This window comes from Ambystoma mexicanum, chromosome 5q (genome assembly GCF_040938575.1).
Source record: "Ambystoma mexicanum isolate Mex_15411 chromosome 5q, UKY_AmexF1_1, whole genome shotgun sequence".
Classification (NCBI taxonomy): domain Eukaryota; kingdom Metazoa; phylum Chordata; class Amphibia; order Caudata; family Ambystomatidae; genus Ambystoma; species Ambystoma mexicanum.
The window spans coordinates 1,333,627,490-1,333,652,279 of record NC_090933.1 but is presented as its reverse complement, the minus strand read 5'-3'; the positions used below and the strand labels follow the sequence as shown (position 1 = coordinate 1,333,652,279).

The window sequence follows — 24,790 nt, the reverse complement described above, 5'->3', positions numbered from 1 at the left end:
CAAGATATTTTATGACCACCCACCCCTCAAAGAGGATTCGACAAAACGTGTACAAAGAAGAACCATTGTTTGCCCAGTTCATTCTTTCTCATTGATCATTGACAATCTTTACTACCATCTTCTGAACGTTTTTGAAATCTGCCTTTACTGCGGATTGGTCTGTGGTAGGTCGTGACATCATGGCACAATGAAACATTCACATATAACATTATTCATTACTTGGTAACAACTGGCCTAGAGCCCTTTAACCTTAAGTGTCATTGCACATGGTCCATTCGGATATCTTAGCAATACGAGGAAGGGCTCAACAAAGAGGTTCTCTTTGAACTACTGATTGCGATCTCATCTGCCCCAGCATCCCTGTTCCTCTTTAGACATTCTAATTTATGCATCTAATTCTCCAACATGTACACCAGCTAGTTTTACCCTGAGAAAACAATTGAACACCGGACACCCTGGCCTCGGGCCCTATCTATGTTGCTGGCCCAAACTCTGCATGACTTCAATGCAATGGGCAAGATTGCATCTGTTACTTGTGGAACTGTTAAGCCATAAACCATTATGTTCTGCTTGATGGTTGACTTTCTACTGGATTACTTATTCTTCCTCTGTCAACCCCCAAGCACAAGAAATTCAGCTGTGAGTCTTCATCCCAACTCCCCAGTCCTTCAGGGAACTGGGGACTTCCTTCACACTGACCGCAAGTGTAGCCCATTCTAATGCAGTACCAGTTACCCGGGATTATCCGCTGCCGCTGCCCGGGATTATCTGTTCTAAGAGGAATCACTGCTGCTGGGAATGCACAAAACGTCTTCCTGCAACAAGCCGTCCCGCCCGTGCCTCATAACAATAATTACCAGGACCTGGCATGGCAGGACAGCTCCCTTATGAAACCCGATATGTGCACATGGTGCGTGTGCACGTTCTTCCCACAGCATTAAGGGAATTGTTGTTTCTCGCCTCCAGAACAGTCTGGGCCCCAGCGCAAGACACCTACAGGGCTTGTTAGCCTATGCCTGGTGGCTCTGGCCACATGAGACCCTAGATGTGTCTCCAAGTGCCCCCATCCACCCAACAATGGACCAGAATTAGATGTTCCTCAGGGGTTACGAGAAAGGGCACATAAACGGTAGAGGAACTGCACACACCTCGCCAGGCTGGAGGCAACTGCCTGTTTACGTTTTGTCCACAGGTCTAGAAGTTATATAGACGAGCAGCCACACCGCCAGCCAGATCTGCAATGCAACGCAAGCAGCTGCAGTTCTCATTTGTGCCAACAGGCACCGTGCTATTGCCCTTAAAACATGATCCCGTTGGGCTGTGGGTGGCAAATCGAGCACAACCTTTGCTTGATCTCTTTGAGCAAAGTCATTTCTACGAACGAAACATTAAAGAAGTGGGTTCCATTGTTGGATTTTAGGACCTCACAGATTCTCCACTGCGGAAACGCCTCTCTCACCAGAAATCTCGCTGCCAATTTAGCATCAGCATGTACACAGGGACCAACCTCCAGCCACCAGAAGAATGGACAAGCTACCATGATTAAATATCTGAAATGACTGCACCTCATGATCATGTCCACGATATTGATGTGGAGCTCCTTGAATGGACCGGAGGGCCTGGGCAAGGCCCCCCGTCTTTGACCCCATGGTATTTCTGGGATTGAATTCCTTCCACACTACACAATTCCTTATGAATCTAATTACCAGTTCTTGTAAGTTAGGGATAAACCAGTCCTCCTGGATCGCTACTGTGATTTGTTGGCGAAAAGTATGCAATGGGTAGTGCAGAGCCAAAAGAGGCAGCTCTACAGGAATTACTACCTTCCCCGTCACCCCTGTCTCCACAGCAAATCCCTGGGTGAGAGAACACATCTTTCCTTTTTCCAGGGCTCCTGTTCTTCTATAGGGGCTTTCTCTTACATTTCTATAATCTAAAGCACTGGGACTGCAGTATATGGGGCTGGTAACCAAATGTGTTGGGACATGGGTTCCATGTACTGGAAAAGGTAAATATGCTGCTTCCTTCGCGGCCTTGTCTGTGGCATCATTCCCAAGAGCTATTCAACTAGTGCGGTTAGTATGGGCAGTGTATTTAACTAAACCTATCTCGACTGGCAAAGTTATTGCTTCACTTAATCAGGATAGCAGTGCAGCATGCTGGACAGGGAAGGTGTCACACCTCCTAAACCCTCGTCTCTGCAATCTTGATAACAGAGAATGGATAGTGGACGTGACATACTCTGAGTCAGGATAAACAGTGACTGCCTTCCCCTTACTAATTCCTAGTGCTTCTATGATTGCCACTAATTCCGCCGCTTGCATAGAGTATGAGAAGGCAACCATCTCTTCAATCCGGCCATGTGTTCCCCATCCACAAGACCCATGACAGCTGCACCCGTAAGCCTCTCACCCATCTCCTGATTGATGGGTGAAGACCCAGCAACAAAAATCAACTCAATCCCCTCCAGGGAATCCTCTTTCACATTCACCTTCTCTTCCTCTTCTCCCTCATACATGACACAACCATGAACAATGTCTTCAGGCTGCAGTGGCTCAGCTACAAATGTTGCAGGATTCGGGATGAATGGCTGCATTTGACAAATGACCTCATATCCTGAAACACGTTAAAGACGTTAACGTGGACTTAGACTTTTCAAAAATCACAACAACTGCATGTTCCACCTACAATGTCACCGGCAACCATAATAATGGTTGAAGACATTTGAATTGCAAAACCCGCTGCTGCTTCGAGCTTGCTCACAATGGAACTGTCCCTGCATTAGTGGATCTAGGAGGCCGCTGTAGTATGCTAAAGGTTTGTGGCTTAGCTATGTTTGCTAGGTCAGGACCACTGTCATCACCTGCCTGTTCGAATGCGAAAAAAGATCAAATGGCTTCTTGTAATTCAGGGTCACTAAAACCAGAGCATTGCTGATTGCAGCCTTGAGTTCCCACAAACAAGTCCTGTTTCTTCTGACCACTCTATCGGACCATTCATTTTTTGTTGTATAATGTATGGTTCATTTCAAACCTCTCATACATTATCCACACACTTTAAAACTATTTTAATCATCTTCACAACCAGAATGTCAATGTTACTCTTCTTTAACATCCACCCAAATAATGATACATTATTTTTCAAACAAACAATCCACACAAAAAAGAAGAGGTGGAAAAGCACAAACACAGGGATGATTACAAAATCAGCCTACGGATATCCTAAAGCAGATGTCGCAGATCCTCCAGCCAGTCCCTTTCAATGGAGGATCTGTGGCACCTCTTCCACAAATTTCATTACCTCAATGATAGTTGATTTATTCTCCCCTATTAAAAACATAATCCACCATTCTTTAGGTGACAATGACTTGCAGCCCTTGGTAATATCGCACATATATTTCATCCTCATCATTTTTACAGAATTATATTCAGAGACCGCATGCTCTAGAGATTCAATCATGGTCACATGGCCACAAAATCTACATTCTGGCCCCAGGTCACACAGCAACTTTCCAGCGCCAAGAACCTCTCTTGTTGGTAAGATGTTGAATCTAGATTGTAGTGTAGTATTAGGTTCTACTCGTATTGAGAGTGACTTGTCTTTGAAACAAGGTGCTACCAACCTTCTTTCAGTTTGGCTTCGTTCTTCCATATTTTTATTATTTGGTATTGGCGCCAGAGAGAACTTGTTGTTGACCTCCCTAAGTCTTCTCTGCACTTCCATTGTTGTTTGGATATCTGCAATATCACGTGAAAGTCTGGCAGCGATAGCAGAGTGTTGCCTCTCCAGGCTACTTCGACTTGCACTTATAGACAACCCTACTCCTTGCATTACTGGATTTACAGGAGAGTACATTCATGCATAATCTGGGGAGTCGGGACGTGTAAACACCTTCTCCGGAAATGTATAATCGTCCTCATAAGCAGAAACTTCATGCCACAGTGGGAATGCTTGTTCGTTGTCATCATTGTTTTCTTCATCTTCACGTTCATTAGAACCCTCATTGGTGCCCTCGTTACCAGTGCGTATCTTCATCTGCTTTGAGGTAGGCAGAAATGACTGAGGATCCCTTGTCATTCCCATGGGAGTTTCTTCAAAAGCCGTTGAGGTATAGCAAACCCTTATCCTCCCACATACCTCAGGTTCATTAGTCTCAAGTTTGAGTCTCCCATCATTGGGCGAGTTCAAATCAGGATGTAGGGTTGTATCTGTGGCACCCATTGTGACAGGCGCCCAATGAAGGGGACATAGGGTTCCGTGGCATTGTTAGTGACCGACTATCGAGCCACTGGGCATATTCCCTGCACCCTCAAGAACAGTGAAATCAGCTGGGCCAGGACTGCCGAGGGAGGGCGATGGGTGTAGTCTGGGCAGTAGGGTTTAAAGCTCTGAGGTAGAAGATGGTGCTTCCTCATGTTTTCTTCCCTGCTTGCGAGTGCACAGACCTTTTGGTGACATTTAAGTGTCAAATATCTATGGTAGTGGAATATAGATAAAGGGAGATCGTATCCAGGTCGTACCCAGGGCAACAGAGACACAGATGGCACCAGTGAGCTTCCCACTCACACAAATGGGCTTTGGCTCCATTGGGTTTTGGAACTTGGTAAGACAGCTCACTATGGCCCACAGAGAGTACTGACAGTACTGGCCTTACCAGAGATAGTTTTTAGTGTCCTGGGATGTATATCGTCCAAATCACGCCCTGAATGGAGGATTCTCAAACAGCCACTGCCAGACTGCTCCACTCAGCACCAATCCACGGCTCACTCTGAGAGGGGAATGCTGTTTTGAACCCTTGCTCTGCCTCCAAGGGATTAGAGAGAATAGACAGACTGTCAAACAGCCACTGCCAGACTGCTCCACTCAGCACCACTCCACGGCTAGCTCCGTGAGGTGAATGCTGTTTTGAACACTTGCTCTGCCTCCAAAGGATTAGAGAGAATAGACAGACTGTCAAACAGCCACTGCCAGACTGCTCCACTCAGCACCTTTCACCTTCTGCGCTTCCTTGAGTACTTGCAGTAAGGGCCTTAGATAACAAGAGCAATTGAAGATCCATGAACTACAATAATTACAGAGCCACAAACACTGCTGCATCTGTTTCACTGTGACTTGCTGAGGTGTTTTCTGAACTGTGGTGGCCTTCTCCGGCATTACGTTCCTTCCTGCAGGCGATATTACTTGCCCCAAATATACTACCTCTGTCTATCAGTACTGCAATATTTCTTTTCCCACTTTGTACCACTTACCCATGAGCAGGATGAAGGGGGCTATTGAGTGTCCTCAACACTGCTCCTCTGAAGTGCTACAGACTAATAAATCATCCACGTACTGAATTACGCAACTGGATACATGTAAATTCCCCAAATCCATCTGAACAACCCTGTTAAAGACACTCAGAGATTCGCAGCACCCTTGGAGCAACGTCGTGTGCTCAAATCTCTGACATTGCTATGTGATGAATCAGCAATGATTCACCACATAAACCTGTCCTGAGACCCGTCTCATGTGGCCAGGGAAGGGCAGACGCTTCCTGATCCCAACCCTGGAGGTGCTGTTCTGCAGGAGGATCACATGTGTGGGGGGAACAGGTCAGGAAGACTGGGAAAAACCCCTGCTTAACTTTCACCGCAACTGCACACTTTTAAAGAAGAAATGAGAAAACCTAATTTTGTTGTTAGGGACTACACGTCGCATAATCCCTGAAGTACTGGGACTAGGTAGAGGGCTCAAGAGCAATGTTGCAGGATTAGCCAGCTAATTAAGCAAAATTACCCTAACCTGAGGGAAGCAGAGAGGTTTAAAAGGCACCCTCAGGTGTAGGCCATTAGATGGAGCTGTAGCTGGAGTGGTTGCAGAAACAGAGCACAGTGTTGGCAATCCAAGCAGATGTGGGCGAAGAGAAGGGATGCTGGGACTTTGACCAAGCTGATTTTAGATTCCTGTCCTGAGAGGGTCCTGTTCCCCCAAAATCTGAGGTACAGAGGTTGCGCAGCAGAAAGCACAAAGGAAGTCTGGTTTTCCCCATGTGAACCTCATTGTGGAGATTGCGCAGCAGAAAGCGTGCCAGAGACCGTGACTGACAGAAGTTGTATGGCTGAGGGTCATAGGAGTCAGAGAGCTGTATAACGGCATGACAGGAATTAACACACCTTCACAGAGGAGAGGGATGTGTGCTCATATGAAGCTAGAAGCCACTGAGCCTACAGCATGTAAAGGGAACAAGACAGAGGCCAGTGAGTGTTACTGAGCAATCTGATCCCTTGCACGAACAAAGGCAGGCAACTGCATCCAAGAAGAATCATTCACATTCGAGCGATAGCTATATTCAAGCGATCGTCGCTTGTCAGACAATGAGAAGTCTGAAAAGTAGCACTCACGTATAATATACTTCATCCCTTTCACTTGTGTAACAGTTAAATGCTGTGAAATCAAGGCCCTCAGGCAAACCTTCTCTTTGACAGACACTTCCCGCACCTCATCAATTTCCTTTCCTCTCCTGCTGTCCTCTCTCTTCCCCCCACAGCTTCCTTGTCTCATCCTACTCTCTCCTCCTTGGCTACCTTGCCCTCTCCTCCTTAATTCAGGCTTCTTCTATACCTCCGCATGGTGTACCTCTGATTTGTACCACTCCACGGAAGTCTTTCAAGGACAGCAACCTTCTTCATATTAACACTCTCAACTCTCGCTCTTCTCTCAAACACTCCTCTGACATCTGTGCCTCCTGGAAGAACTTGACCTTGATGTTCTCGGCTTCAACGAGACATGGTTCACGGCCAGTTCTGTCACGAGCATCGACACTCTGCTCCCTGATGGCTACAAGATCACCTCCGCGCCCTTATCCAACCGTTCTGGAGGGAATGGAGCCCTGATCTTCCCTGAGTGTATCCCTGCCTCTGTCATTCCTACTCAGGCCTACTCCTCTTTTGAATGCCTCATCTGTAGCCTCTCTCTCTCTCTCTCTCTCTCTCTCTCTCTCTTGGCCATTCCCATACTGTGGCTACCATCTATCAGCCACCTGGTCAGATCTCCTCCTTCCTCAATGAGTGGGTGGACCTCTCCTCCTTCCTCCTGGTCTCGACCACTCAACTCCTCTTTCTTGGAGACATTAACATCCACCTGGATGCTTCCTGTCCTTCCTCTGGACTCTTTTGCGACCTCTTCAACTCTCTCTCACTCCCTATTCTCCTTTCTGGCCCGACTCACTCTGCAGGGCACATTCTGGATGTTCTGTTTCGTCCCAGCTCACCCTCTCTACCCCTCAGGCCAAGCCACTTCCAGCATTGCCACCTACCTTCTCTGTTATCTGACCCATGAAGCATGTGTCAGTTGAGAATTGTAATGCCACTTTCTCACCCTCCCCTGTTGGCTGACTCACACCCTGACACAGCCTTTTCCATGCTCCACTCTGCTATATCTGATAGTCTTGATGTTCTTGCCCCTGTCATGAGGATCTGTTTACAGCCCAAAGCCAAGTGTAACTCCTGGTACGGCTCAGACCTTGTCACCCTCAATCGCAAGTGCAGGGTGGCTGAAAGGAAATGGCGTGCTTCTGGTTCATCCTCTAACAATACCGGCTCTCTGTTCACACCAAGAAGAGAGCTCACATCCAAGCCTGTGTCTGTGCAGCATCGAACAACTCGGCCAAACACTTTAAAACCTGCAAGTTACTGGCCAACGCTGCTGCAGTCTCTACCTCTCCTGTCCCCTCCCAGGCCCTCTGCATGACCCTGGCTTCTCATTTAATCTCTAGAACTCAGGACATCCTGTCCTCTCTCTCTATCTTCCTCTCCCACTCCCCCCTCTACTCCCTGCTCTTCTTCCGGCCCCTCTTCGGCCACCTCTCCTCTATCCTTCTCTGCCTCTCCCATGTTCTCCCCAGACAAGGTTTCTAGACAAGTCCGATCTATGAAAGTCTCATCAAAACAGGTTCACCCCTGTTCCTCCAAAACCTTCAAGGACCACTTTGACACCCTGGCTCCTGCTCTGGCTGACTTCTGCAACCACTCCTTTGCCACTGGAGTCTACCCCCTTGTGCACCCTATTCTTAAGAAACCCTCTGCCGACCCTGCTCTGCCCAGCTAACTATTGCTCAATCTCCATCACTCCTTTCCTGGGCAAACTCCTGGAAAAGCTGGCCATCTCCCTGCTTAATCTTCCCCCCGAATCTGTTGGTTGTCTCCATGACCATCAATCTAGTTGCAGAGCTACCAGAAGCATGGAAACTGCTCTCCTGCACATCCGTGAAGACCTGCTTGCTAACCTTGATTCCATCACCACCTGTGTCCTCATCTTACTTGCTCTCTCTTCTGCCTTTGACACGGTCAACCATGCCATCCTGCTCAACCGTCTCTGTGATAACCTGGGTATCACTGATCAGGCCCTGGCATGGCTGACTTCTTTCCTCTCTGATCGACCATCCCAGGTCCAACTTGGATCCTTCCTGTCCTCTATCTCTACCTGTGGTGTTCCCCAGGGGTCTAACCTCTCTCCCTGGCTGTTCAACCAATAACTCGCACTTCTTGCCCACCGCATTGCTGCTCGCTGCCCTAACTTTCAGTGCTATGCGCATGACACCAAGCTCATTTTCAGGCTCCTTTCAGCCACCTCTTCTCCTTCACTCATCTTTGACTGTCTGCTATCCTGGAGTGGTGTGCCACCAATGATCTCTGTTGTAATGTCAGTAAGACTGAGATTCTCCTCATCGGCACACCCACTCCCTCCTTTCCTTCCATGCTATGTGTTAGGGAGAATTCTCATAAATGGTTGATTTCCCTTACCTACTGAGTCCCTCAGCAGCTTTGCTGGATTCCTAGGATTAATTCTGTTCACCTGATAAGAGTGTGAGCCTTTTTTCCCACTCTTACATGTGTTTTGCTATGTGTGTTTCTACATTTTGTGTGATCTTGGGCACTGGAGCCCCACCTACTTTTTTCATGTGTGTTACACAGCACCTTCAGTGCAGTGACACAGGGTTGTCTTTTAGACTTCCCACCGACTCCATTTTCTGGGACTGACTACAGTCCCCCAGAAAAGGATCAAGTTGCCATTAACTTTACCTTAGACACTTTAAACCACAGACCCAGTACACCCCATCTTCCATGGAGTATTGGAAAGGGTTCATTCTTATCCCAAGTTGTCTGTGTCCCTTGGAGCACTGTTTCACTCCCTTTACATTAAAACTTGGATGGTGGCAGTGGTATCTACCCTCATTGTTCCAGCTAGGTTTAATTGCTAGGTTTGGGAAGACCCCTTCCCAGTACATTAAGAGGTTTAGGACCCTCAAAAAGCATGATGGTACCCCTAGGGCTACCTGGGTATGTGACTGTTTGAAAAACTTAGATGGTTGGATTAAGGGTTACAAAGTAAACACTTATGAAGGAATGAGAAATCTTGTAATTTTGGAGTCTATTTTTGATGTCTGCTCTCTTGAGCTCAGACAGCACTTGGCTGATTCTAAGGAGATAGATCCAAAGAAGCTAGCTAAGGCTGCTGACTTGTGGGTTGCCAACAGGGCTACTCACAAGGATTCTGGGTCTACTCAGAAAAAGGATGAGGGGAAGGAACCAAAGAAAGACAACTAAGATAATTTGAGTACCTCCATCGAAAAGAGGGCCACAAACAACAACATAAGGGTAAACCACAAGAGAAACCAAATCAGGCTAGTGCACCATCTGGACCCAAACCAGATGGAGGTCAGAACAAACCCCCATTCATTAAGACATTTGGGAAATGTTATGTTTGTGGGTCAACTGACCATGTGAAAGGGGATTCCAGGTGTAAGGGTAAACCTCCAGGGGTCCACACTGTCTCCTTAGGCTTCTCCCCAGAGTAAGAAGTACCTATGGCAAGTGGAAACTTTCACCTACTGGCTGAAGAACCCATGAGAGTCTCAGCTAGTGTTTCTTTCTTATCCCTGGGCTTGTGGGAACAGCACAATTTAGATGTCTATAATTCCATCCCAGATAATACTAAAGAGTATTATAAAGATAGTGTTCTTGTGAATGGTCAGGAAACCCCTGCCATCAGAGACACTCTAGCCAGGATAACTGTGGTGGATGAATCATTTTTCAAGGTGGAGGATGTTGCTAAGACACTCAAACACCTCACCAAGCTAGCTGGAGGTCCTGTGCAAATGCTTCCCCAGTTACCAGCTCTCATCCGGTGTAATGATATGATTGTCAAAATACCTGTTAGTGTGCAGAGTGAAGTACCTGGGAGAGTCCTGTTGGGTAATGACCTTACAACTCTTGGAGTTGTGTCAAGCACCCCCAGGCCTCCCAGTAAGAGGAGACAGGAGCTCACTTGGTATGCAAGGGAGAGAACCTTGAGAGGCTCTCCAGAGGAGCTGATAGAGGAAACTATCACTCCCACTCCACAGGAGTTGCTCACTGCTATTTCTAGGAAGAATGAGGCAAAGGGGAAACCCAAGACCTCAAGGAAAAAGTCAGATAGCACCCTTGTGCTACCAACCCGGACATCCCCAAGATTGTCCAAAGTCACACCTGCGACTCTTACACCTGCTGAGGCAGAGTGAGAGGTGCATCCTTGTGTGGTTGAACCAGTATCTGCAGAGTCAGATCTGGAAGAGGACACTGTTTTAGTTGGATATCTTGACCCTGTTAAATATCCTGAGCTGCAGTGTTTACTGGCAGAAGGTGGACCCAACAGGCTGGTATCCAACGTGATGGGTAAGAAGTTGGGAAGCACAGGTTAAGATGGGAAGATGGCCTCTTCTACAGTGAACCAACTGAGTCTACCCCTGGGGACTGCAAATGACGTGTAGTGCCGCTTGCCAACAGACTCCACTTTCTACAGTTAGCCCACGAGATACCTTTGGCTGGTCATTTGAGTTTCAAAAAGACCAAGGAAAGGCTATCTCTTTACTTCTACTGGCCTAAGATGGGTTCAGAAGTTGACAAATTATGTAGGAGCTGTCACACTTGCCAAACCTCTGGCAAGAGTGGAGCCAAGAATGTGGCACCCCTGGTGCCTCTCCCAGTGGTAGGAGTTCCTTTTGAGAGCATGGGTATTGACATTGTATGTCCCCTTGACCCTCCCACATCTTCAGGGAACAGGTGTATCCTGGTTGTAGTAGACCATGCTACAAGATACCCAGAAGCCCTACCTATGAGAACTGTCATGGCTCAGGCTGTGGCTAAGGCTCTATTTGGTAGGGTTTCCTAAGGAAGTGATATCCGACAGGGGATCAATTTTATGTCCCACTACATGCAAGCCATGTGGAAAAACTGTGGTGTCACTTACAAGTTCTCTACAGCCTTTAATCCACAGACAAATGGACTGGTAGAGAGGTTTAATCGTACTATGAAGAGCATGATAGGTGCTTTAGAGGAACCCCTTAAGAGAAAGTGGGACCTTCTACTGCCATGCCTTCTCTTTGCATATAGAGAAGTCCCTCAGGAGGGAGTTGGTTACAGTCACTTTGAACTTCTCTATGGCCATCCACTAAGAGGTCCATTGGCCCTGATCAAGGAGGGGTTGGAGAGAGCTCCTTCCCCCAAGCCAGTCAGAGTGACTGACTATGTGATAGGTCTCCAGAAGAGAATGTCACACATGATGGCAGAAGCAAGTGATAACTTGAAAGCAGGTCAGGCTCTGGTCAAACATTGGCATGACCAGAAGGCCAACATGGTTGAGTTTACTCAAGACCAGCTTGTCCTAGTTATAGTGCCAACAAGGCAGAGGGCCTTGCAGGACAAATGGATAGGACCCTTCAAGGTTGTGGGCAAACTTGGAGAGGTGAACTATCTGGTGGACTTAGACAGACCTAAGGAGGCTACCAGAGTCTTTCACACCAACCGTTTAAAGGCTTATGTCTCAAGACCAGAAGTAGGAGCTTTGCTTATAGCTTTAGCTCAAGAGCAAGAGGAGAGTGAACCTCTACCTGACCTCCTCAGAGGCCAACCTTTAGATGAGCAGATAGAAGAAGTTAATCTCTCTTTTCAGCTGATTTCTGAACAACAGGAGGTGTGCACAGTTCTGCTGAATCTGTATTCTCACTGGTGACTGTTTACCTGTAAAAAGCAGAGGTTACAGAATGTCAGAACATGTGAGATCCCACATCAAAGGAGAGGTCAAGAAGATGCTTGATCTCTGGGTTATATCTCGGGGTCCACCTAGGCTACTAGTGGCTCCGCCATTGGCTGCATTTGCCTAGAAGATAGCCAATCATGAACTGGCTGCCGCAAGCTGGCATCAGCACGAAGGCGTGCACTAAGGTAAACTCCCTGTCCTTGCCTGTGTCTGATCCCTCACACACGGACATTGAAGGACCAGGCATCTCGCCTTCACTGCAGGCGCAGTGCGTCGTTGGGGAGTGAAGCTGGAGCTTCCTCTCTTACCAATGTAGGCCCCTGAGCTTGCTGTACCTTTTCCTGAAGTAGGCGAATCTCCGTCTGAAACAGCGTGGCTGCACGTGTATTTTATCCCGTTTATTGATGATCACTACTGCTGGCAGAAATTGCCCTCATTCTTCAGCGTTGCTCCTGAAGACACTCGTGTCCCCATTGTTTGAATATCGGGGCTGCCATTCCAAGAGGGCCACCCGCCGTGTCCAGGGATTGCCCTCCTCGGCTTGGGTCCACCTAGGCTACCTAGGCTACTAGTGGCTCCGCCTTCGCCTTCTGGCTGCATTCGCCTAGAAGATAGCCAATAATTATCCGGCTGGTGCAAGCTGGCATCAGCACGAAGGCGTGCACTAAGGTAAACTCCTGTCCTTGCCTGTCACTGCCTGGCACCTGCCCCTTGCCCGAAACTTTGATCGTGACCCCCCCTGAAAACGTCCATAAGGTACTGTTGCCTCCGACTTTGCTCGAACTTGTCCTCTGCTCGCCCGCCCTCACGTGCCCAGAACCGCTACAGGGCCATTCTGACTCGTTTATTCTCACCGGCCTTAAGACATTCTAAAATTGTCTCCGAAAATTCCAATCCTGATAACCGTCACTTACTGCTTCTACTACGCATAACTGCTATGGTAAATGTAATGTGGCCTTGAAACATTATATGCACTTTAAACATGCTACGCTATATATCCGTATATATATACTGACATTGCACGCTATGACCCTAATCCGTGTAGCCTCTCTCGGAATCACCTTGCACCGCCCTATTAACTGTATGGCTCCTAAAGTTATACCTACCCAGGTTTAGTCCAAATGTATCTGCCTTGACTTGCCTAGTTCCAATATACTAATATATTGCACAGTCTGCATTTGCCTATGACCATTTAGCTTCTAGCCTAAATTGTACTTGCCTAGTTTGCCTAACTACTAGCATACTGCCACTATCTGTCCATGTCTATGCCTGCCTACCTAGGTCCTAGCCCAATTGTACTTGCCTAGTTTGCCTAACTACTAGCACACTGCCACTATCTGTACATGTCTATGCCTGCCTACCTAGGTCCTAGCCCAATTGTACCTGCCTAGTTTGCCTAACTACTAGCACACTGCCACTATCTGTAGATGTCTATGCCTGCCTACCCAGGTCCTAACCCAATTGTACTTGCCTAGTTTGCCTAACTACTAGCACACTGTCACTATCTGTACATGTCTATGCCTGCCTACCTAGGTCCTAGCCCAATTGTACTTGCCTAGTTTGCCTAACTACTAGCACACTGCCACTATCTGTACATGTCTATGCCTGCCTACCTAGGTCATAGCCCAATTGTACTTGTCTAGTTTGCCTAACTACTAGCACACTGCCACTATCTGTAGATGTCTATGCCTGCCTAACTAGGTCCTAGCCCAATTGTACTTGCTTAGTTTGCCTAACTACTAGCACACTGTCACTATCTGTACATGTCTATGCCTGCCTACCTAGGTCCTAGCCCAATTGTACTTGCCTAGTTTGCCTAACTACAAGCATACTGCCACTATCTGTACATGTCTGTGGCTGCCTACCTAAGTCCTAGCCCAATTGTACTTGCCTAGTTTGCCTAACTACTAGCATACTGCCACTATCTGTACATGTCTATGCCTGTCTACCTAGGTCCTAGCCCAATTGTACTTGCCTAGTTTGCCTAACTACTAGCACACTGCCACAATCTGTACATGTCTATGCCTGCCTACCTAGGTCCTAGCCCAATTGTACTTGCCTAGTTTGCCTAACGACTAGCATACTGCCACTATCTGTACATGTCTATGCCTGCCTACCTAGGTCCTAGCCCAACTGTATTTGCCTAGTTTGCCTAACTACTAGCATACTGCCACAATCTGTACGCGTCTATGCCCATCTAGCCCAATTGTATTTGCCTAGTCTGCCTAACTACTAGCATACTGATACAACCCGTACATGTCTATGCCTGCCTAGGTCCTAGCACAACTGTACTTGCTTAGCCTGCCTAACCACTAGCATACTGTTACATACTGTTACTAACTGCATTTGCTTAGACCTCCCTACTACCTGAATTGCCACAACTAAAACACAGTTACACGCCTTTGCACACGGCACTAATCCATACCCATAGCCCAAACTTGGACTCGCCAATCACCAGCACCTCCCTGCCCATGACCATAATGAAAACCACTCAATACCAGACATTACACTTCGTATTGAGCCTCCTCACCACCATGACACTTGCATCCGCTGCCTCATGCCCTCCTAAGGATAGAAATATGAGACTGGGGCAAGACTGTCCCGTCTCCATGAACCATCGTCCTACCACACCTATAGAGGCTATATCGACCCAGCGAACAAACGCTCACAATACCTCAAGTCTACCCCTTTGCTTCCTGCCCTCACAGCAACCAACCAGTCACCATCACAAAGAGTTACCCCAACTAAAAATAAACAACCTCCCACTGCCATACCAACTAGCACCCTATCACTAACTGGGTCACTCATCAATGCTAGATCCATGGTAGCCCACTCCACAGAGATCTCAGACACTCTAATTAACGAGAACTTGGACCTATTGGTCATAACCGAAACCTGGCTTCATGAGGCGGCCGGCCCCGCCATCATACTAGCAATACCAGATGGCTACCAACTACTAAGAGTCGGCAGCCCCAACACCAGAGGAGGTGGCCTAGCCATCATCCACAAATCCACCCTACCCATCAGACTGGCTACTACCCTGCTATTTCAATCCTGTGAACTCCTTACTGCTAAACTCCACTTTTCATGTAACCGCACCCTTTCCATGTATGTCATCTATAGACCACCTGGACCACTAGGATCCTTCGAGGACGACCTAACTAGCATCCTAACTAATAACACGAAAGACCACGCTCAAATTCTACTACTGGGAGACTTTAACCTTGGATTTAATGACTGTAATGACAAACATGCCCTATCAGTTGCCTCATTATTGAATGATTATGGCCCTACACAAAAAGTCGCTACCCCTATTCACTCTAAAGGTAGGACCCTAGACTGGGTTGCTGATCTGAATTGCAACATCAGCATCACCAACATAATACCTCAATCATGGACGGACCACCACTTAATTTCATTCTCTGCCTCACTTGACCTTATCCGCACTAAACCTATACTAATGGCCCCGCCACTCCCCACTAGAAGTAAAAAAGACATCACAGCAGAACAACTCTTACCTCACCTCCTCCCCACTCTCCACAACTTAGACAATATTACAGACCCGACCCTACTCGTGGAAGCTTACAACAGCACCATGATTAAGGCACTTGACTCGATTGCCCCTACCATAATCCGTAAAAGCAAACAACTCTCTCATCTGAATAATTGGTTCACACCACAACTGAAAGACCTCAGAATTAAAAAAAGAAAGTTGCAATCAATCTGGCGACATTCGCCCACCGAGGAGAACAAAATTAAATTAGCCACTCTCTCCAAACGGTTCAAAAAGGAAATCATTAGCACTAAAAAGAACACCTATAATGATAGAATATCTAAGGCTAAATCAGATACTAAGGAACCATTCTCCAGCCTCTGTGAAATGGAATCACCCATACCTCTGATTGACAACATTCCTAAAAATAAGCTTTGGTGTACTAATATACAAAACGCCCTGGTGGGAAAAATTTGCTCTCTCCAAACAAAAATTTCTAACAAAAAAGCTTCCCTGCTCTTGCCAGTGGAGCCCACACCTCAGTCACAGCTTCCTCTAAACCAGCCTAACAACACCCCTCACCCCTTTAGCTTCAAACAAATAACCATATTAGAGACAGAAAAAAAAATTATACTTTCTCTAAAGCCTTCTAACTGCAAAGGAGACAATTGCCCTGCCCAAATTATAAAAGATGCAGCTAGAGATCTAGCTCCCTTTATCTCTAAGCTGTTCAATGCATCCTTTAAGTCTAACCTAGTGCCCAATAACCTAAAACAATCTTGGGTGCTTCCCTTGCTAAAAAAACAAACACTTGACCCCGCAATACCGACAAACTACAGACCTATTACCACCGTCCCATTCCTACTCAAAATCATTGACAGAGTAGCTTACTTGTAAATTCAGGACTACCTAGAAACCAACAACCTACTAGGCTCACGTCAATCCGGCTTCTGTCCCCTTCATGGTACTGAAACAGCCTTGATTGACCTAAAGACCCAAATCGACGAGTTGAAGGACAATGGCAAATCAGCTATGCTACTCCTCCTTGACCTATCGGCAGCCTTCGACCTGGTAGATCATGCAGTCTTATGCAATCATCTCAGCTCCTCCGCCCATTTTTCAAGTGATGCCATAACCTGGGTACAATCCTTCCTTGCAAACCAGACAATGAGAGTCTTCTCCCCCTTAGCAGCTGCCGTTCCCATACAAGTTTCCTGTGGTGTCCCTCAAGGATCATGTGTATCTCCAACGATGTACAACATTTTTACTAAAGCTTTGTTTGATAAGTTGGACAGACTGGGTGTCATCTACACCACATACACAGATGACACTCAGATCCTCATCCCCCTTTCGGGCAACTTCTTGGAAGACATGGCTTTAGTAAACAAGATATATCTCCTCATTCAGGCATGGATGGCATCCCACGGCCTCTGCCTGAATGATGTCAAAAGGGAGTTACTGATCCTTGTATGCCTCATTTTCTCATTCAACATCGACAACAATGTCATCAAAGTGATGCCTGCAGTCAAAGCCCTCGGGGTCTATCTCGGCTCAGCGCTCACCTTTAAGAAACAAACTAACTCCTTAGCATCTTCCACTGCATATACTTGCAAATAGATCCGAGCATGTAGACCATTCCTAACTGAGACTAGCTGCATCACACTAGCCAACGCACTTATCATATCCAGGTTGGATTACTGTAATGCTCTATATGCGGGATCTAACAAGTACATTCTTGATAAACTCCAAACACTCCAAAATAACGCTCTTAGAGTAGCTTTAAATATTCCTAATAGAGCTCATATCTCCACCTCCAGAAGTAATATCCACTGGCTAAAAATTAAGGACAGGATTGCCCTTAAAACCCTCTCTCTCACTTCCAAATGTCTCAACAACATAGCTCCTCTCTACCTGGCAAATAGCGTCAACAAGAGAATCTTAAACCGTCCCACAAGAATGACCAATGCTTACACCTTAGTGGTGCCCAGATACAAAAAGAGCACAGCCGGCGGCTCCAGCTTTCTGGTCATAGCTGCCAAAACTTGGAACAGACTCCCTTTAGATCTCAGAATGGACCAACCTTACCCTAGCTTCCTTGCCTGGATACGATCCAATGACATTTAACTCGACCACCTCCCCTTACTAGGACCCCTGGCCTTGCCACCTTTCTACCCGTTCCACTCTGCCCCGACCAAACTTATTTCCGGCATCCGCTGCTAGCATCTAGGAATGCCACTGGGTCCCACTTGGCCCTCGAGACCTCTGATGATTGTAACTATGTCACCTGGCTTCTGTTCAACCGGCTTTAACTGTATCTTCATATTCAGTTTGTACATGTACTCTGCTTCCTAATCATACTGCATGACTGTAACTGTGACTGTAATCAAGTTCTCAAGTATCCTTGTAATGTCTGCGCCCAGCTACCCACGGGTTTGGTCTTGCGCTATACCAAATAAACAAACAAATAAACAAACATAGAGCCCTCTGCATGTCCATGGTCTAGTCCAGTTGTTCTAGTACCAAAGGCAGGATCCAAAGAGTTGAGATTCTGTGTGGACTATAGAGCTCTAAATGCAGTCACTAAGACTGATGCCCATCTTTTGCCAAGGACAGATGAACTGGTGGATAGACTTGGTTCAGCCAAGTACCTCAGTACATTTTATCTGACCTCAGGCTATTGGCAAATAGCCCTGACAGACCATGCCAAGGAGAAAACTGCATTCTCAACTCCAGCAGGCCTCTGCCAATTCACGTTTATGCCTTTTGGACTAAAGAATGCACCTGCTACATTCCAAGGATGGTTAATCAAGTTCTGAATTGGGTGGAGGACTTCTGCATGGCATACTTGGATGACATTGCAGTGTTCAGCCCTACATGGAAAGAACATATTGACCACTTAGGATATGTTTTGCAGGCTCTTGAGCAGGCCCATCTGGCCATAAAGGGAAGCAAATGTCAAACTGGTCAGAGCAAAGTCGTCTACCTTGGTCAGAGGTAGGAGGAGGTGAAATAAGGCCATTGCATAGCAAAGTACTAGCTGTACAAACGTGGGCCACCCCTACTACTCAAACCCAAGTGAGAGCTTTCCTAGGTCTCACTGGGTATTACAGGAATGTCATAGAGAACTATGAGACCCTTGAATGTGATCTCCTCTCCAAAATTCCCTAAAAAGGTTAGATGGAATGAGGAGTGCACTCAAGCCTTTGAAAACCTGAAGAAAGCCCTTTGTCAAGCTCCAGTCCTAAGAGCTCCTGATTATCACCAACCCTTCATTGTGCAGTCAGATGGATCCAATACAGGTATAGATGCAGTCCTTAGTCAACTGGTTGAGAAAGGTAGGGAGCACCCCATTTGCTTCATCAGTAGGAAACTGAAGGAATCAGAAACTAGGTGGGCAACCATAGAGCGTGAATGTTTTGCCATTGTGTGGTCTTTTAAGAAGTTTAGACCATACTTGTATGGATCTACTTTTGTGATTCAAAATGACCACCAACCCTTGAGATGGTTAATGCAAATGAAAGGGGAGAACCCAAAACCTCTAAGATGGTCAATCTGCCTGCAAGGGTTTGATTTCACCATTGAGCACAGAGCAGGATGTCACCACCAAAATCCTGATGGTCTCTCTAGGAGGTTTTTAACCGACTAGAGGTAGAGATTCATCCAGGAGTGGATTAAATCCTCCTGTCCCTTAGTCTGGGGGGGGGGGGGCGAGTGTTAGGGAGAATCCTCCATTATGGCTAATTTCCCTTACCTACTGAGTCCCTCAGTAGCTTTGCTGGATTTCTGGGATTTATTTTTTTCACCTGGTAAGAGTATGAGCCTTTTACCCACTCTTACATGTGTTTTGCTGTGTGTATTTCTACTTTTTGTGTGATCTTGGGCAATGGAGCCTCACCTACTCCATGGCATCATATTTTTAATGTGTGTTACACAGTACCTTCAGTGCAGTGACACAGGGTTGTCTTTTAGACTTCCCACTGACTCCATTTTTCTGGGACTGTCTACTGTCTCCCAGAAACATATAAAGTTACCATTAACTTTATTTAGTCACTTTAAACCACAACGCCCCATCTTACATGGAGTATTGGAAAGGGTTAAATCTTATTACTTTTTGTCTGTTTCTCTTGGAGAATTGTTTCGCTCCCTTTTCATCAAGACTTGGCTACTGGCAGTGGTAACTGCCCTATTTTTTATACCGCGGTTATCTTAAATAACCATGGTATTGTTTTAGGCTATCTTGGTAGCCTCAAATTTAAATCCGCTTGACCATATACGTTTGTATATGGCTCTGGCTGGGTTTATTCGCCATTTCTTTTTGTAAAAGTCTTTCTCGTGTTTTACTCTGTGTGGCAAACCAGTTTTGGTCCCTTTGTTCGCTGTCTTTTTGCGGACTTCTGCACAGAAGCCCTCCTTAAGGCACCTGAAAGTCTGGGTAGGCAGGATGTGAGGGAGGGGTCTTAGGACCCCTCCCATGGGTTCCCTTGGTAACCCAAGTCGTACTCCTGTTTGATTGGCTGGGTGACTGTCCTTGCCAGGACAGCCACCCTGCTGTGTGATTGACAGCCAGGCTGTGTGAATGGGGGAAAACTACATAAAAAGCAGGTCTCTGGGTCTGGAAAGGCAGAGTCGCCACTGGCACGAAAGAACCGATGACGAGCTGACAGAAGCGGACCCCTACCACGACTGAACCGCCCGGTGAAGCCCTGCTGCAGGTCCGAATCTTCAAACTCCAACGACAGAGAGGAACCTCCAGGAATCTTTTTCCCTTGAGCTGGTGGGACCAATCAGTTTGCCAAAGCTTCAAGCCAGGACCCCTCCTCTGGTTGAATTTGCTGTACAGAGCTACAGTGGGCCGGATAGGCAGGAAGGTTGGACCCTGCTTGGGTTTTAAGGAGCGCACCTTTTATTTGTTGTTTTGCTCTGCTGCTGGTTTCTTCCCTAGGTAGTGCAGGACCCTCCAGTCTTCCTACTTCTAGTCAGTCCGACAGTCGCTTCAAGAACCGTGAGCCTGCAGGAACTACCAGGAACGTCCGCCTCCGGTACAGCTCCCTCTCCCTTTTAAGGTACTGTGCAAATCCGGTTGTTCGTTTCATTCAGCCGCAGTGAAAGTGTGTGAAAACTTTCTCCAATCCGAGGGCTTGTCCTTCTCTTCTCTTAACACTAACTTTTCTGCCGACCAACTTTGTCCGGAACTCGTGGCACAAACTTTACTGCAAACTACCCTGAACCGTGTGATCTTGAGCAAAAGACTTTTGAGCTATTGACTTTGGCCCTAAGCCTTTTGTTACCTGATTCTATCATTGTAGTTCCTCTTGCTCTATTGCCTTGAGTTGGTGTGGTTCAATTTCTACTTAACTTTGTCTTTCCCTCCCTTTTAAATTGCTAGAGTGCCATTTTGCTCCCACTTCATTTTGTGAGCTTAACTTGTCTGGAACTTATTGGGAGTTGTGTGGTGTATTAAGAGTGTGGTTTTTAGACTTCTTTACTAGTGAAATGTTATACAACTGATGTGTAAATAAATGTATATTCTTTTACTCAGAAACCTTGAGTCAGTGTTTGTTTGAATCATAGTAATTACTGTCCTTTGTGTAACTATTTGATACTGCTCACTTACTCTTGAGATAAGTCTGGCTGCTCAGCCATTGCTACCACTTTACTGTGTAGTATAGGTTTGTACCAAAGGTAAATTTGTACTGTCACGTGTAGTCTTAATTGTGTGTGGTGTTCCCAAAGGGTACTGCATATAATTTTGACTAACACCCGTCAGCCAGGCTCAGACCGACTTTAACACAAAACCTTCTCGGGTGATTTACTGTTCACCCCGGGACCCCTCTGCTGGGCTCAGACCTACTTTAGCACAAAACCTTCAATTGGTCTCTCTCCGCCGGGCTCGGACCAAATTGATCTACTTTTCCAAACTTTCCTTATTCATCAAAATAGAGGACATTTAACTGTGCGTGGGATTTTGCTCCACCCGTTGCAGGACAACTTTGATTAACAATTACTTGTTCTCTTCTCGATATAATGTTTTTCTCACTTGTACTTTTGCCACTTCTCGGTTGGATACCTTACAAAGACCTTTGATTGAGCAACCATGTGGTGCCGGACCACTCTGTCAAAGGTATTATATCTTCTTAGAAAATTCAATCACTCATCAGCAGTTCAACTTTACTTGCATCTTTTATTACATGCGTTTTAACAATGTTTGTTCCAGTGCTCGCCATACAATGTTGCTGCTTGCAACCTTGGTTTCAACACAGACCAGTCTTTTATCAGTCTCCCCAACTCACCGGATCTGTTGTTTTCATTGATGCTGCTTTGATCTTGGAGCCAAGGACGATACCACAGCGGCTGGCACTTCTCCCCACCTTGACTATTAATGTGGGAGAGCCCTGGGTATCTCCAAAACACACTGTAGGATTCTTCAGCCTGGTTTCCTGGTCTTACGCTTTATGTTCTCGAGGTTTCTGGAAAGTAACGGTTCCTTGTCAAAAAGGTCAAAGGAACTTCCCTTCTTGCGATCCCCTTCTGTTTTGCCGTCTTCTCTCGTTAAACTGCCGTCTCGAAACCGATGTTTCCTTGTGTGCTTTCGTGCTCTGCCTTTTATTAGTCTGGGGAAGCTTAATGGGAGTCAGGTGTGTGTGTGTGTGATGGTCAGTAGTTGCCTGACCTCGCCTGACCATTGTATTGGGACACATCAGGAATACTGCTTAGGTGTTAGTCTGTTTAATATCATAGCGGGCTGTCAGTGTGATAGTGTTTGTGTTGTAAAAGGGGGTGGGGGAGTTCCTAAATATCCTACCTGGTAGGATGGGGTAAAGGTGTTATAGGGAAGGGGATACCGCGTCTCACCTTCCGGTGTCCCACTCCCACTCCCCGAAGACCCCTCACCCAGGTGATCCTCCCTCACTGGTCCACCCCCAGAAACTGGATCCAAAAGCAATGGGCCGTGTCCTGGCCACCTGGATGACAGACCCCCGGAGACTAGTGGGTGAGAAACCTTCTGGTTTCTCACATGCCCTTCCCTTATGCGATGTAACCGCATCCGTTTCACAGGGAAACCGTGAAAGGAAATCGACATTCCTCAGATCATTTCCTTTTCGGTGCTCCACAGTGAAATAGTAGTGTTGCGGGTCTAGGAACCATCGTATGACTCGAGGGTTGGAGTCCTTTCGCTGGCTTATCCACATTAATGGAGAATGATCTGTGATGAGTGTGAACTTCCTTCCAAGGAGAGAGTATCTTAGATGGCTGATTTTCCATTTGATGGCAAGGGCCTCTAATTCTAACCCGGAGACGTTTTTTTTTCACGTGGGAAGAGTTTTCAATTAGTGAATAGGATAGGATGTTCTAATCCATGACAAACATGTGACAAAACTACTCCTAACCCTATAAGAGAGGCATCTGTCCTGTAGCCCTTGCACCGCTGGGTCCTTTTTTTTAAAAAACATGTTTTTTTTACTATCCCCTGCTTCTCATAATGGTAAGCGGGAGACACCCCTCCAGCCCCTGACTCCCGTTACTGCGGCCAAGGAGAGCGGGGCACACCCCCGCAACCCCTGCTCCACTTGGAGGCAGTAATGGGAGTCAGTATTTTCCAAAATGCCGACAGTGCAGTAAAAGCGCAGTTGGCATTTTAGAGTCGCAGTGATAAGTCGGTTCTGGTAAAAGTGTGTACCAATGGGTGGGAATTTCTGTTAGACTTTGTAATGAGCTCCCATCGCCCCCTCTGGTCCCCAGCAGTTTGACTGCTGGACCCAGCAAGGAACACAAGGATAACACTGGCTGGGCTGGTATACCGTGGAGTGGTAGGGGTGCCGGGTACCCAAGGTGCCATAAAGGAATACAGGGAAGTAAGGGAGCAGTGCTGGATGGGGCCTGAGGTTCTGCATTCACTGGGACTGTAGCAAGGAGGGGGATGGGCTTGGGGTTGGAGGGTTGTAGCAAAGAGGGCACTTGGCTCAGAGGATTGTAGCAAGGAGGAGGCTGGGTGCACCTGGATACTGTGAAAAAGCCTGCTGGTACACTGGGATGTGACAGGGTGTGCTGGGCATGGGGGTTCAAAGTAAAACCCTAATGCTGATAGTCAGTCATGTAATTCATTCCCTGCCAGGCTCCTGCTGGCACACATTTTCCGGTGGGCAGGTGCAAAAATGCCACCCCATCACCCTCTCCATGCAGTACAATAAATAATGGTCAGACACACAGATGGTTTTCTGGGCGCAGTGATGCCATGGAGAGTCGTTCTCTTGGTGCTCTGCGACAGGGCTATAAGGGCTGTAGGGTACGTTAGGGGCAAAGATCACACAGGGGTATCTATGAGTAGGAAACTCTGCCACTCTCCCTGCGGGTGAATGCCAGTCCTTACCTGCTGGGCACCTACCTAAGTCAAAAAGGAAGATCTTCCCGGAATCATTCTGCAGTCAAACAATGATTCCATCCTGGAGTCATCCATGGCTAATTCTGGGAGATCATCCAAAGCAAGGGATAATTCATAAATACATATAAGTGCACATCTACACAACATCTACAGCATATGTGGTCATAAATAATAGACAAAATGCTGCGTTTCCATCTCATGTGGAAGTTGGATTCGTGGAATGGTATGCACTAGCTCCTCGTTCTCCATTGCTAGCTCCTGACCACTGAGGGATGCTGGATACCCAGCCGCTGCTTTTAGCTCCTGCTTGTGCAATCTTAATTTTGAGCTCTGTATGGCAAGCACACTCCTATTAATGAAAACCCAGCCTTAATCAGGAAAAGGCCATATTGTCAGTACTCACCAAAATAGAACCCGGGGACGAACATAGCCTCCAGGATCAGCAGACTGGTAACTTGAGTCTAAGACCGGGTCCCCTCACTTGAGGGTGACCTTTCCCTTGATGTACCTCTCAAATTGGCAATGTGTTACAAACAGAGATGTAGTTCATTTGAAAGAGCAGAATAACTACCACCAGGTAAACGCCAGACTGTGGAAACAAAGAAAGATTTCACAACCCTTACTTGTGCTAGTTACTATAAACAGAGGCAGAGGGCAACACTAACATGATAGGTTATGATGCGCTGCTGGTATACCTAGGAGTCGGCCAGTGGCGTAGAAAGCTCTTTTTACTCTTATGAGAAAAGAGTGAGGTTTGTGGCAGACGAGATCAAGGAAGTATCCAAGAGAACACAGAGGAATCCAAGAGGAGAGGAGGCATTAGTAAGGTTAGTAGGGACCTACCCCCAGGTGGCACGAGGACA

The 24,790-nt window shown here is 46.8% G+C and overlaps 1 pseudogene; it reads left to right on the top strand.

The window, feature by feature from the left end:
- LOC138498096 (zinc finger protein 850-like) overlaps positions 1–24,790 on the top strand; it is a 371,655-nt pseudogene that overhangs the window by 202,870 nt on the left and 143,995 nt on the right.